Genomic DNA, 16,157 nt, shown 5'->3' with positions numbered 1-16,157 from the left:
CAAGAGAAGCTGGACGGTTACTGGACCCAGATGCAGCCTCAGCTTCCCCTGAAGGGGCTGAGAGTGGAGCACCTGCAGGCAATGGGCCCTCCACCCCCTCAGGAGCCAGAGCAGACTCAGCTGGTGCCTGCACCTGAGGATCCAGCACAGGTGAGGACCCTTCAGACTCATGCCCCAGCTGGTTCTGGAGGCGGGGAATCCTGTGCAGGCTGGGATTCCTCAGGTTCAGTATCCGAATCTGAATCCCAGGCCATCACACTAACAGATCTTGGGCTATATGACTCCCAGCCAAAGTATGCAAAGGTGGGGTGTGTGGAATGGCAGTAATGTTCTCTTGGTGGTATGGTAGCACTCACCATGATGAAAATGGCGGTTGGGCAAGGTGACAATGAAGTTGCATGGGCTCCAGACTGGTGGCAGTGGCCCACAACTGTGTGATTATCTGCTAGGTTGCTGCCGGAGCTCCAGCAGCTTTGCCTCATCCCTATCTTGACAAGGGGCAAGACCACCCCCAGCAGAGGACGCTCCCTTTCCTTTCACTGCTGATGGCTCAAATAACTGCAGTCTATTGAGAACATTGCTTCATGGGCATCTCTAAAACTATGGCTGACCAAAGCCACTGGTTTAGCATACTTGTGCAGCTGGGCTTGCCCAAATTGGGCAATCCATATGACAGTGTTTCAGTTTGGTGCTGGAGAACAAGAGACAAACAATTTCCTTCCCAATTATGTGGAAATAATGTTGTATCTTGTTGAAGATGTTTTCCCACATCTTGGTTGTGTGAGATGTCAGGCTGAAGTGAACAGCTGTTTCTCCAGTGCTTTGGGCTGGTACTTTGCCCTTTACTTATTATTGCATGCTTATCTTCCTTGAACTAAATTTTGGTTTGGGACATGGTTAATAACTAGGTTTCATGCCAGGAATTGTGTGCATTTGAAGAATCATATGAAATGTGAACCAGTCCAAAACTACATTTTTTTGCCAAATTCCTGCATAAAGCCTGACAACATATTAACAATTAGTGTTTGAAGTCCACTGACTACAATTCTCTCTCTATTTTTAATGTGCCCATCTGTATCCACCTGCTGGGTTTCTTCTGTCATCATTTCAATTATTGTTGAAATGTAATCTTGCAGAACTGGGTTGGCTATCTCAGGGCTTTCCAGATGTCGTTGGACTCAGCTCCCATTAGCCCCAGCCAGCATGGCCAGTGGTCAGAGATGATGGTGGAAGTTACAGCCTACATAATCTAGGTAAAGGTAAAGGGACCCCTGACAGTTAAGTCCAGTCTTGAATGACTCTGGGGTTGCGACATTCATCTTGCTTTACTGGCCAAGGGAGCTGGTGTTTGTCTGCAGACAGCTTCTGGGTCATGTGGCCAGCATGACTAAGCCGCTTCTGGTGAACCAGAGCAGCATACGGAAACACCGTTTACCTTCCCACTGGAGTGGTACCTATTTATCTACTTGCACTTTAACATGCTAGAGGGCCACAAATTCATCACTCTTGTGCTAGATCACCCAATATAAGGCTTTAACCATCCTCTTAAGCAGTGGTGTCCAAACATTTTTCAAAGAGGGCCAGATTTGATGAAGTGAGGACCGGCCAAAGTTATTGAGCTTACTTGTTGGGTTTAACTTACATTTGCACTTAGGTGTTGAGACAGAAGGGAACAATGACTGTGGTCAAGCTTCAAAGAAACAAGCTCTACATTATTATTGGCATCTCCTTTCCTGGGCTGCTTCAACTCCTGAGACTCTACAGCAGCCTTTGTCAACCTGTTGCCCTAGATGATGGAGACTACAACATGCAGCAGCAGCAGCAGCAACAACAACAGATAGCATGAGAACTGAGGCATGATTTGATGAAGTGAACGTGCTAGCACTTATGTGAAGGGTGAAACAGATCTTCTGGACTGCAGCTGAGGGATCCCCACCCCCTCCTGCTTGTACGCAAGGAAGAGTGGGATTGGGGCTGCTCTGATGAGATCCCTGTCCTGTCCTGCTTGCACGCAAGTAGGAGTTGGGATTGGGGCTGCTCCAGTGGGAAGGGAGGCATCATGCTACCTGAGACATCCCCGTCCCCTCCTGCTTGCACGCAAGTAGGATTGGGATCGGGGTTGCTCTGATGGGGAGGCTCCGTGCTGCCTAACTGAGAGATCCCTGCTATGACTGTTGTAGCAAACTCTTCAGCATACCTTTTGGGTGGTTTACCCTTTGTGGACCTTTCAGATCTGCGTACTATACACAAGTCTTCCATGTGAGGGGAGGCCTGCTGGGATTGACAAGGCATCTGACCCTCACCTGGTGAGGCCCCCTAGATTTAGAGGCCCTAGGCTTCAGCCTACTTAGCCTATACATAAATCTGGCACTGGGTCAAGGCGGCGGACGCCCCTCTGCCACTGTCATCGCTGCAGCATCAATGTCCCGAACGTGTACTGTAGTATTTATTTATTTATTTGTTTAGCCACGCCCCCTGGCTGACCAGATTGGTCGGCCCAAGGAGTGATGCAGCTGGGGACTCCCTAATGGTGCGGTGGCTAGTCACGTCCCCCGCACAGAGGGGAGAGCTCATGACGAGCCTGCAAAAAGGAAATGGCTTTGGTGGGCAGGCACTGCAGGAGATTGCTTTTTCAAAATTGCAGGGGGAGCCATTTGAAACCAGCCCAGGGGCTGCAAGTGGCCCCCAGGCTGGACTTTGGACACACCTGCTTAAGCATACCCCACCCCACCCCACTTTTGTTTTGGTAAGCTAAGTGATCTCCTTCTGAAGAATTAAACAGTAGAGATTTCTTGCTTAAACCTCATAACCATACACACCACAGGGCTTCCATGGAAACCAAAAGTCTGAGGACTACCAGAGGGAAATAAATATCTGTATGTATTTATTATTCAGTTGGTTCGCTGTTGTACCTTAAAAACAATTAGAAAAGATGTAGAAAGAACAGGAGTAAGAATGAGGGGAGAGATGCAACTGCTGTCAAAAAAAGCATCTATGCATCTATTTCTTATAATATCTAATGCAGGGATAGGAGAACTTGTGGTCCTCCAAATGTTTCTGGACTACAACTCCCATCATCCTTGGCCATTGGCCATGCTGGTTGGGGGTGATAGGAATAGCTTTTCCTTAAACAGCTTCTCTACAGAAGCATAAGTACTAAATGGCATAAAGAAGTAAATAAGCAAGCCAGGTGCAGGGATGCTCTGCTCAGCTCAATGCCTATGACGTGTAATTCTGCCCTCAGAGCACACTGGGAGTTGCAAACATTCCTGCATACTGTTTGCTAGATGTTCATGTAATCAGCCAAAAACAGGACAAAGGAAGAAAATTGGATAGGCACACTGGGCATCTCTGAAGCATGTGAAGTGTGTTGCTATCAGTAGGAAAGATTTGTGCATATGCTAAAATGTGTCAGTTAAATGGCCATATTGTGTCCTCTTTCAATGAATATTCTGGAGAGAACCTTCAGTACAATTAATTACACTTTCCCTTTCTCTCTTTCATTCTTGAAGATTTGAGTTGACTTTAATTAGCCTCCCTCTGTTTGCTTGTGAGCACTTAAAAAAATAATAATTAAGGGGTTTTTTATAGTCAGGTTTTCCCAAGTTCTCACAGCTCTACTTACTAACAAAACAGATCAAGTTGCATATCTACCAGGCGAGACAGAGAGTTATTTAGCTGTAGCAGGAAGGGAAGGTAAAGGGACAGAGTTGATATTTGTTTCCCTTCTGACACTTTCCCTTTGCTTTTGCAATGTAAATAGCCTGTCCTGTTTGCATTACCATTTTAATTATGCCTCTTCAATTTCTTCTTCTCTCCAGCTTAGTTTTTTTCTGATACTGTTCAAAAGACAAAAGTTCTCCAGTCCATCGTCTAAGTTCATTGTTTTGATTCAGTTCAGCAGCGATATTCCTCAGTAATCATTACATTCTGTTTTATTTCCTTTCTTATGAAAAGGGAAAAATAATGTCACACCCCACAGTTTCAGTACTTTGTTCTCTTTTTAGAAGTCCACGAGGAAGTCCTCCTGCACAAATTTTCCTGAAATGTATTTGAGCTGTGTCAGAGTGTTATGTGATTTTGGACAGATTCCATTCATAGGAGTGTCCCAGTAGATCATACTCCATTGCATTAGTGCAGTGAAAATTGTTGATTGATGAACCATCGAAGAGTATTATGGTATTTTAAAGGCTAACAAATGTTATGACAGCATAGGCTTTCATAGACTAGTGTCCTCTGTGCATATTTTGAATACATTTCAACTCTGATTGAATTGTCACTATCTGCACCTCTTGCATTTCATTGCTCTGACTCCAAAATTTACAACCGTTTACAATAATCTGTATATACCTGCAAATGAGAGTTATAATTCATGTATCTAATGATGGGAATTGAAACTTGTGAAAGCTTATGCCATAGGAAAATTTGTTAGACTTTTGAGATGATAGAATATGGTACTTTTGTTGAGCAGGCATTTTCCCAAAAAGTTTTTTTATGAACCGCCCTAGTAGGGCAGTAATTGTTCCTTGATAATTTGTCACCCCCCTCCATGATGGCACCCGGGGCGACCCACCCCCCGCCCCCCTTCCTATGCCCCTGACTGCACAGGTTTCATAGGATGATGTCATCTATATGTATTCATCGATAGAATATCAGCAGCTCTTTCATAAATAGGCTACAGTTCTAATAACCTCACTATGGAACATTTAGAAAAAACATTTACTCTTCTACTTTCCTCTCCTTCAGAATAAATGGTATATCCTCCCCAAGGAGGGGATGTATCCAGAATTGCAGTGAGCTTTGACAAAGAGATGTAATGTCTTGCCACAGCTACAGTATGAAAAGAAGTTATGAAAAAACTTAGCAAAAGCCAGTGGTATTGAAACCCCAGATTTTTTACGCTTTACTGTGTGACAATCCCACTCCCATTTTAAAAGCACAGTGTAGTCCTAAACTTTATGCAAAAGCTAGATTGCTGTATTTAAAGAATGAACTACTCTTTTATAACCAGGTGTTTTAAACTTTAAGCCATCCCCCTTTTCTAAAGAGTGAGAGAACATTGTTAGGATAACAGCATATTTATCTTTCATCTGTCAGCAATTAGTTTACAAAGCTAATTCTCTGACTGTGAGCCAGGTTGCGAGGGAAAGCCTTTGTTGCAGTGTGTTTTCAGATTGCTGTTAATCCACTCCCACCGATTGATCATTGCCCATATGGACTGTTACCAAAGTGGGATTATCTACAAGGCTGATAGAGGAAACCAGAGAGATATCTGGTTTATTTCTGGCTTTCTTCAAAGGAAGTACAGAATGAATTAATAGGGTCAGAATCCCCCCCCCATATATATTTCTGGGTGTCTCATTGTCTGCCTACCGCTTGAAAAAGAACCATTCATTTTCTAAGTAATTAGCACATACGGACATCAGTCATTTCTGTTTAAACTTTGGTAAAGAAGACCATACAAGAGGTGACATCATTTTCCTCCATATGTTTCTCAAATGGTCCTCATTAGATTGGGTAGAGAATAGATGGGCTAGAAAGGGATGAATGGAATGCCAAATAATGTAGATTGAGAAGCCTGATTTTGAAAACAAAAGTGACACATTTCTACCTTTCTGGATCAACAAAAATATTTATTGATTTTTTAAAAAATGTCAAAGTTCTCATAGTTGGGGATAGTGTATCTCAACTTGTACAGTTGTAGTGTCTTATTCATCCTTTAGCGTTAAAGATGTTGCATATATTTCAGCCACCATTTTAGTTGCCCACACTGGTGATATCAGCCATAGTAGGAGTGATGTAACTTTGGCAGTAGGAATAGACATGAAGATGTATACATAGAATCATAGACATGTAGAGTTGGAAGGGACCATGAGGGTCATTTAGTCCAATCCCCTGCAATGCAGGAATCTTTTGAAACCACAACTCTGAGATTAGCAGACTCATGCTCTACCAACTGAGCTATGCCAGCAATCCATGTGAGTTGGAATGGTTTAGGACCAAACACCGAGGCAATGGCAATCGTGCTACTGAATGAAACATATAAAAGTTGTCTAAGTCTCCATTGATTTTATGGAAATTACTGCTGAATGGTTCTGTGAAAACTCATGCCACTTTTGTTTGAACTGTGTGAAGAATCATAGGTAATACCATTCAACAGAAATGCTGATGCCCTTGGCATCAAGAATGCTGAGAATGGATGACTTTAAAGCCACTATTTCAAATGCAGTGGTTTTTTGGTAAACTCTTACAGCTTCAGAAAGCAGAAGAAATGTGGAGGGAAGGGGGCAGATTATAAACGCACAAAAAGCAAGGGATAGATAAACAAACAGTTCACTATACAAATGTCAAAGCTCACTAGCTGCTAATCTAGAAAACATCTGTTTATAGCCATGGGTATTCTGATTTCCATAAAGCTGTTTTTACATCCATGACTTCAATCACCCTTGCCTCACTAAATTAACAGAATAAATAAATAAATGCAGATTCATCAGTGCCGCTCTTATGCTAGTAGGAGGGTCCTATTTAGTGATCTAGGATAGGCTTCTTAATATAGGAAAGCAACAGATAGTTTCACAAAACGGCATTTGTGTGTGTGTCTATACATGTGTGCGTGTATATACATGCATGTGTGCACACATGCACAGATATACAGATATATCTCAAACACATGGGAAGTGGTGATTTAATGACATAAATCCTCAGGTGAGCTTAGAAGAGACTACTCGTATTACCACTTACTCTTTGCACAATCAAGCAAAAGAATAGTTTCTATAAAATGAGAATACATTTCTTAGAAAAGTAAAACCATTTTGTGAAGTGCGGGTAAGAAATGTTACAAATAAAATCAAATCTGGATAAACTCAGGAATTTTGACTAGGGCAATTTAAAAATAAAATAAGCACAGCAGAAACGCTTCTAGGGATGCATTGGAAGGCTGAATAGAGTGTGCTGTTTCATATACTGCAACGCCTGAAAGTCATAGAATGGTAGAGTTGAATCTCTCCTAATTTCATGATAAACTTTTTTTTTTTAAGCAAACCCATTGTTTGAATCTATTACAATGGGTCGACTGAGAATTAGAATGAATGCTAGGAGAAATATGAGCCAAATGGGCTTCGTGGTTTGAACTAAAATGGATAAAATGAAATATATATTGGTAAGCATTTCATGTTTATAGAAGCTGCATGTATTATATATGTCCTGCATACTACATCTGTTTCAAGAGAGCCTTTAATCAAAACCATGTGATACAGGAGAAATGATCAGCGAATCGAATTCCCATCCCTGCCTCTGGAGTTCGCAAGTGCATCCCTTGTTCCACCACATTAATATTTATTATGCTTATGGGGAAGCTAAGACACTGGGATCTGTTTGCAATTACCAAATTAAAATGCAATTAACCAGTCACAGAGAACAAACAGTGTTTCCCTTAAAATATTTTAAAGAGGTAGAACTGAGGATGAGTATAAAATTTCCTGGCCTAGGATGTTTTTACTTATGGAAGTTTCCTATGAAATATTGTGAAGGCCGACTTTTTTCCCTTTTAAAAGAGCCCTAAGCCAGAAACCCATTTAAACCAAACAATGCTCTTTTTTAAAAAAAAAATTGGCTGGTGCAACAAAAAGATTTGTTTAGAACATTTTATACCTGGTGGAAACTTCTCTGCAGTTATGTTTGCAGACCTTCTTCTCTGTCAAACAACAGTTACAAGTGTGTATAAATCAGATGCATTCTCCCTTCTCTGAATGGGCTGCTTTTGACAGCATCCGCTTGACAGCTTCCTCCTGGAGGAATAAACACTGAAGGCTCTGTAAGCATCTATTTACAAGTAGGACCAGCAACGTGGAGTACTCCTGTTCAGGATATGAGCCAGCCAGCTCAGCCATCTTTCAGGATATTTTATTCCACACATCACTGCTGCATTATGGCACTAAGCATAGCCTCCAACATTTCTCCTATGAAAATAGGGACGTCCAATTCAATAACAACAAACAACAACAACAACAATATTGTACCCCACCCATCTGACTGGGTGGCGTCCACCCTATATAAAAATATAATGAAACATTAAACATGAAAAAACATCCCTATACAGGGCTGCCTTCAAATGTCTTTTAAAGGTTTGCTGCCATATGTCTGCAATTTCCCGGACATAACTGTCAAATATTTTGGGGGGAGATTCTGCAAAAAAGCTGAACAACTCTTGCATCCGGATTTTCACTTTTTGAAACATGGCAACCCTAAACTTATCTCCTTGGCTTGGGGGTCACATAACTCCAAACCCTTCAAGATTTCTCCAAGGAAAATAGGGACATTCTAAGGAAAAGCAGGACATTCTGGGATCAAATCAGAAACTGGGATGGCTTCTCTAAATCTGGGATGTCCCTAGAAAATAGGGACACTTGAAGGGTCTGAGTGTTTAGTACAGTACTATAATAATAATAATAATAATAATAATAATAATAATAATAATTTATTTATACCCCACCCATCTGGCTGGGTTTCCCCAGCCACTCTGGGCAGCCTCCACAGAGACCAAAAATACACTAAGATGTCAGACATTAAAAACTTCCCTGAACATTAATATATTTTCCCCTTCCACTTATAGTTGTTTGGATCCATACATTTATAAAATGAATTTTTATGAATTTATTTTTTTGTGGCAGAATGAAAGTTCTCCCCAACTGAGTGCCCTTGGTTCCACCAAAGGAGTTATCTTTGTTATCTGCCTGACACAAAAGAGAGGGAATTTTGCATAAGGAATGATTTCCTTATATTCCCAGCTTTGGAATGGAAACTTCCTGCTATGGGGAAAGACTTGGAACAGTTCTGCTTGCATGTCCAGTCCCGAAACAACATCTCTGGTGATCTTTCCTCAATTTATCTTTCTGATGGAATTCACAGCTTTTGGAGTCAATTTAGTCACAGTGGTTGGTATGGTTAGCAGCCAGTTTTACTCCGGAACAGAAGGTTAAGGCTACAAGCCTAACCCTAGGGAGCAAGCCCCATTGAGCACACAGTGGGGCTTACTTCTGTTGCAGTGTAGGCTCTTTGTCTTATTCCAAGCAAGACAGGCATAGCTATAAGATTTAAATGGGTTCCTTTACTAAGATGATCATCCATTACATGCTGCAAACAGAAGCAAGCAAGGGAGGGAAGGGGAAACTGAAACTAAGCTCACAACCCAGCAAAGCCACCCAGCCCCCTCTCCCAGATACATTAACCCCTTACTGACATTTTCTTCTCAATGCAGTAAGTGTTAATTCAAGGCTGCTGCCTATTCCAGCAACTTCTGAGTAAACATGTATAGATTGTGCTGTAACTCTGCTTTCAGTTTTGAAGCAAACTATGTATGATTTAGCACCATGCATTCCTTTACTCACAGTTTTTTAAAATATATATTAACCATAACAATTTAATTGACGTCAGTGGGCTCTAAAATTGCTTAATATTTATATATTGCCATGTTGGACATAGTAGGGATGGGAACTCTTCAAAAGTTGTTGAACTCCAACTCCTATCATAGTCAGGCCAGCTGCCATGATCTACACAGTGGAATGGTTGTGGACTCTTCTTCCTTGGAGGTCTTCAAGCAGAGGCTGGAGGGTCATCTGTCACGGATGCTTTCATTGAGGGTTGCCATATCTTGAAGAGCAAAAAAGAGGACAGCCCGAGCCACTGCCAGCCCGAGCCAGGGAAAAAGGCACGCGTGTGCGGGCATGTAGGGCCACTGCTGCGCCCGTGTGCCTCTTTTCCCAGCTTGGGCTGGCAGTGGCTGCAGCAGACAGAGCAGCCTGCGCCTGCACTTAATGCACTGAGAATGCAAGGAGAATGCAGGCGGAGGCGAGGCTACCATTGATTGTTGAGATCAAGTGTGTTATTAGCCCAAATTATGATTCTGCAATAATGTAGTAGAACGAAATACTCTCTGCTGGCAATGCCTTGGAAACACGGTGCTTTAAATCTTGATTTCCCACTGTCTACTCCCTTTTTGGTCATATTATGTCTGAGACAACAGGAGGGGAAGCCTAGTTCAGCGCCTGTTGGACATGGTCCAATTACTGTACTTGGGGATCTGATTAATGGTTTCCTGAAGGAAAAGCAAAACTCCAGCCCACCAAAAGCTAAGTATTATAGAAGTAGCACTTTAGGATTACACACTGTCTGTTCTTGAGTGTTGCTGAGAATTTTGTTTTCTCTGTCTCTTGGTGTGAAGAAAGCACACGGGAGAAGTTTGAAAGTGGTAGTCTTAATGCTGCAATTTGCTTTGTCCAGGAGCTTTAAAAGACTGCATTGAATGTTAGATGCTGCAAGCACACTTTGGTGAGGCATTGGAAACATGTGGCTTTTATGAACTATAATACTTTCATACTGCAAGGTTAGCCCACATAGTACCCTCCAAATGTTGTCGGACTCCAACTCCCATCATCCCTAATCATTGGCCATGTTAGCTCAGGCTGATAGAAGTTGTTGTCCAACAGCATAAGGTGGACCACAGGTTCCCCATGACGGTCTTCAGTCATTTAGTTCATCCAGGAAGCTGCCTTACACTGTATCAGACCATTAGTCTACTTAACTTGCTAGGTATTGTCTAAACCAGTAATGAGGATACCTTGGCCCTCCAGTAGCTGTGGTACTCTGAATCCCATCAGCCCTAGCTAGCATGACTAATGGTCAAGGATGATGGAAGTTGGAGTCCAACAACATCTGGATGGAGACAGGTTCCGCACAGACCGGCACCAGCTTTCCAGAGGTCCTTTCCCATCCTTCCTTGAGATACCAGGTTTGAGCGTGGGACCTTCTGCGTGTGCTTTGTCATTGAGCTAGGTCACCCAGAGCTATATAACTTGCCCTGTTCAACTGAATATCAAGTTATATTGACCTCGTATACACTAAAAGATATCACATAAAGGAGAACATTTAACATTCTTTTGACAAACATGCACTCACTTTGCTATGGGGAATTGATATAGAAATGCTGTGATTGAATACATTTGTGCTTGCCAAACCTGATTGCTCCATAATTAATAACAATGTGCTAAATCTCAGCTTTAGACTTTAGACACAATTGATTGAACTACCAATGTTTCAACTACCAATGAACACTCAAGTCTTCTCCCCCACCCCAGTCTTCCTATTATGCTGCACTAATCTTGTGTCTTCCACTGAATTCTCTTCCGCTTTGCTGTTACTAGCAAGCTTAATGATTAGTGAGGCTTAATGGTTAGTGATGCCTGCTGGTGCAGCGGGGAACTGAGCCAGGCGACGTGGCCCTTGGCAGGCATATCCCCCATCACTGGCCGGGCAGCCATTCATCAAGGGGGCTGGGGGCGCAATGGCAAGGCCCAGAGACACCAGGTGGCAGGCAGGGCAGTACGGGGATCCCTGTGTGGGGGACCGTGACTCAGCCCCCTTAAACTCATGCACACAGGACTACGCCCCCCTGACATCCCCATGCTATGCCCCTGATGCAGGGGCCAGGCTGGTTTATGTGGGAAGAGTCAATCCTTGAGGTCCTGAGCTGCATAAAGTTTTATAGGTCAAAACCGGCACTTGCGGTGGGTGGGGAAGGCTGTCATATTAGAAAACTGGTTAGGGAACAAAAGAAGTAAAACACAGAAAATCATGGCCAGCGCAAAGAATTGTGGAAGAGCTCTAATTCTTTTTGGCATTTTGCCTCAGTCTCTCTCTCTCTCTCTCTCTCTCTCTCTCTCTCTCTCTCTCTCTCTCTCTCTCTGCTTTGTGTGTGTGTGTGTGTGTGTGTGTGTGTGTGTGTATTGCCCTAAAACTGAAACATTTTCTTTAATGAAAAGGTTTGTTCTTTCTTGTGCACTCACTGCCTTATATTGGACCCTTGACATTCTGGGTCTCTTTGACCTAAGGTTGAAACAGCACACAGCTAGATAATGGAGTTGGCTTAAAACAGTAGGGGGGAAACAGCCAAGAAAGAGAAGAGAATATTGGTATTGCTTTAATAGCTTCTCTATTCATACATTCAAACTGCAGAAACATAGGTGAACATTAATGTTACTCTTGGGCCATGAATGAACATTTTTTTTCAGGTGATTTTCATTCTCAGCGTAGTGGAATGTAATCAGCTTTTTAGCAAGGCATTTCCTTAGCCATTTATTTCTGCTAGACCTGGGAACGAAGCATTGCTTAAATGGGTTATTGGCTGGCATCCTTAGGTAATGGAAAAGGACTGTGCGTGCATTTTCTGTGGAGAGGATGGCCACAACAATTACTTCCTCTGTGGTGAGGCATCTTCAGCATAAGCCAACTGCATTCTGCCTCTCTTGCTTGCTGATTGAATTATCAGCCTCCCAGATGAGATAGCCTTCAGCGTGTCCAGAGAGAAAGCATTACATTGTTTTATAAACCAGTAAAATCAGCACTTTCCAAACAGAGAGTGATAAATTGTCAGACCTGTAAGTGATTTGACCTTGATCTCTTAGCCAAAAGTTATGGGAACGGCACCAACGCGGCATCTTCAAGCACCCATGTTACAAAGTGCCATTCCTAAAACAATTAACTGCCTACTGCAATGACATGTTTCCCATTTCTCCCCTCCTGTTCCATTATGTGTCCTCCCAGTGAAAGAAAACACGGCTGTTCCTCCTCCTCCTCCTCCTCCTGTCAAGGCAAATGACTACAAGAAACATATTTCACTTCAGATGAAACAAAGGCCTCTCCCTCCTGGCCAAAGTGTAAGATGTCATTGAAATAAACTTTCATAGAATCGCTAAACTGTTCTGCTATAAATGAGTGGTTCTTGATGCAGCTAGCGATCAACAAACTCACTTCCTAATTAAGTGCAGGAGCATAATGAGGAACAGGGCTTCCTTTGTTTAGCTAGCTTGTGTGAACTACGGCCACAATTCCCCAGACTCTCCTAACTCCTTCATTCAAAACTTGTAATTGGAACATAAGGAACCAGGTACTACAACAGCAAATGGTTTGACAGTGGCTCCATTCACTGCCAGCCAGATGTGAGACACTTTCAAAGGGGCTGAATGACTCATATATTGCCTGGTGTTGTATGACACCATAATCTCTGGTTTTCAGACCTACCATCAATAGGCACTGTCATCTTTAATGCAATCTAATGAGGCATTAAGATTTACAGAAAGGACAGACAATTCAAACTGAATCACCAGGAGAACAGGCCAGTGAGCAAGCAGGTTGGCAATTCATTGCTTCAGTTTGCACAAACAATATGCTTTGAGCAAGGGATGGAGGTTTTCTTCTCCTGAACAAGGGATGGTAGGAAAGGACAGCTATGCCTTTGGTCTTTGACTGGTGAGTTGGGTCTCACTACTGAGTTGTGGCCTGATCTAAGATGGGTTATAGCAACAGTGCTGCCACCATACAAAAATAGGGTACAAAATTAAGAAATGGATTCTCAAAACGCATGTTTGGTTTAAAAGTGGGACCCAGATACTGATGGGGAAGAAATTCAGTCCAGTTCATAAGGTGAACCTAACTAATTCACACTTCCCAGAACAATATGTGTACTGAAACACAGTTATCCTTTGAAATTTGCAATTCTCTGAATTTTGTAACACAGTTCTCTAGCAAAGTAATGCACACTGGGGTAAAGTGCCTATAAAAATACACATATTAGTGAAAATAACATGCACAAGTGCATTATATAAGGCAAAATTGCTTTGCAAAAATGTATGTATTAGACAAAATTGCATACAAAGATATGTATAGGTGGAGAAATTCACACTAAAATGCAGCTGAATTTTCATGGAGATTTGTTAATTTTTTAAAATATGCAAACTAATGTGCAGAGCTCGTCTTAAGAGTGGAAAAATGAGAAGCTAAGAAAAACTTAAATTGAAAGATTTGAGCATCCTTAGTGCCAGGTCTGAAAACATGGTAGGCTATTGAGCTAAAATATACCTTCAAAATATGATACAGTTCAAGCAATACGTTTTCAGCCACAGTTGTAAGCAGAGTTTTTGAGTACAAAGCAAAGCTTGGCAAGGCCCAGAGACATCTCTCAGATTGTGCTGTGCATTACCTGGTGTTCTTCAAAGTCTCCAGCACACCAAAACAGTGGTGACATTGCTGCCCTTTTGGAGCACTTGCGGCCACTTGAGGCAGGATGTGACACACACCTGCTCTGCTCTTTCTAGAATGAACCCAGAACTGTATGGAAATCAGCAAGTTCTGGGTTTCTTATGGAAATGCTTCCACCCTTACCCTACATGCTGATTGGAGATAGGAAGCGAAGGAGGTAAACTTATATGTTCTAACTGGTGTTCAGATGCTTCTAGTCTCTGAGAACACATAGTCCTATTCCCCACTTGCAAACAAAACTCTTTCTGCTCTCATTGCAATGGCAGAAGCTCACCTTTGTCTGTAGAGAAGTCATTCTGTGTGCCTGATCAGCTGAGTCTGAATCATCTAGTGCCCCTATAAGGTAGGTGCTGACAGGCAGTAGGAGAGTGAAAAATGTGGTTATTGCCATGTTAACAAGTCTCTCCATAAATCTATCCTAAAAAGGGAGCTCTTAGATGAGGTGTGGAAATTAGCAAGTGTGGAAAAGGAGAGCTGTAAAAACGGAACTGTAAAATAAAACACATACACAACAATATTAAACACACACTCTTTTTGTTAACATCAAAATCCATAAAAGCATTAGATTTGCAGATTCATCTAAGGAAACTTCTGAAATTCCCTCCCCTTGCATATGACATCTTCACTAGTAGGGTTCTGTTGTTGTCCTAAGACCTATCTTTTCACCCAGGCTATTGGGACATTGAGGTGAATTGTTTGAAGAGACCGACATGAATTAGAAGTGTCACATTTGCTGCAGTGAAATAGTTGTGGTAACTGATGTTGTAACTGTTCGGTTGCATCAATTGTTTTGATTTTCATTTTATAATTGTTTTCTTTGTTTAAATATGAATACGGTATGCCACCCTGTGATTCTGATGGAAACTGATGAAGGCGACCTAGAAATATAGCAAATGAATGAATGAAATGAATATAACCAGAGTGGAAAACGTTGTGGATGTGCTGTGAGTGGCATAGGAGAGGGACAAACCTATACTGATTCCTAATTATCCCTTGCCCACTACCCTAGTAGGAAACTTGACCACAATAAGATGGGGTGTAATCCCCACCCCCGTTGACTCCAGTGGGAGGGAACAGGATAAAACCTGAATCACTCCTCTGTGGAGTTACTGTTTGCAGGCCATGGACAGCTCAGCCTGGGGGTATTCCTGACTTTGGGGTTGCTTGATTTTCTTACTGTCTTCACAACTAAGCTGCTTTTCTCAGAATGTCTTCGTTAAACAGGACATTTGGGAGTTGTCTGTAGTGCACCTTGTCTGAAGTCTTATGAGGCAGCCTCCAGGCCAAATCTCTAATCTCATGAGACTCCTATGCTTCAGTATCATTATGTGAGGGGAACCAACCTCCTTTCTATAGGCATTGTGGTTCAATTGTAAAGAGGTGGGTGCTGTGTTCGTGTTTCCATACAAACAAGGCAAATACTGCCTTTTGTGGTAATACGAGCACTAGAATCACAGGGTTGTGCCATTTAGAAACATTTCGTGTTTTTTTCAGATTGATGGCATGAAGAATTCTGGTGACATGATCCTCTCCCTGAACAGACATTAATCATATCAAATAATGTTTTTGTTTTGTTCTATTTTTCATGCAGTCTTCAGTTTCACCTCAATAAACCACTTTGGAAGATGATAGAGAAATGCACATTTGATGTTATACAAGTTAAAGAATGTTCAGATAATGCCCATGGGCCTTTCAGAAAGAAAAAGAAAAATGTCACATAATGCAAGGGATGTGATTCATTTGAGCGCAGCCAAGAGGAATAAAATCTGATTATTATTTTTTAAAAAAACCTCTGTTAAATATTAGCATAATCTGATTAATTCCACAAATCAAATAAATTGAAAGCAGAGCCGCATTCAGAAATGTATGTTTTATATATGCCTTCTAAACCACAATAAAAAGATTGCAGTTAGCTCAGCCAGGTAAAAATATGGCAAGAATAAAGTCATCTTCTATCATTCTATAGGATTATACTGACTGATCTTTTCTGGCATAATTTTTATCTCTGCTGACATGGCTTTGTTAGGTTAAACATAAATAATCTTGAAATGTCTGCTGTTGGTAGG

At 41.9% G+C, this 16,157-nt stretch overlaps 1 long non-coding RNA gene across 1 annotated transcript in view; it reads left to right on the top strand.

Annotated features, from left to right (window-relative positions):
* LOC309379939 overlaps window positions 1–15,707 on the top strand; it is a 61,173-nt gene extending 45,466 nt beyond the window's left edge. Inside the window, exons 2-3 of the long non-coding RNA XR_014172691.1 lie at window positions 12,598–12,710; window positions 15,586–15,707. This is a non-coding gene — a long non-coding RNA (uncharacterized lncRNA). The remainder of the gene's footprint in view (window positions 1–12,597; window positions 12,711–15,585) is intronic.
* The last annotated feature ends 450 nt before the right edge of the window (window positions 15,708–16,157 follow it).

This window comes from Podarcis melisellensis, assembly GCF_964234715.1.
Source record: "Podarcis melisellensis genome assembly, chromosome: 11".
Lineage (NCBI taxonomy): Eukaryota > Metazoa > Chordata > Lepidosauria > Squamata > Lacertidae > Podarcis > Podarcis melisellensis.
The sequence above is the reverse complement of the archived record's forward strand: the minus strand, read 5'-3'. Positions and strand labels throughout refer to the sequence as shown.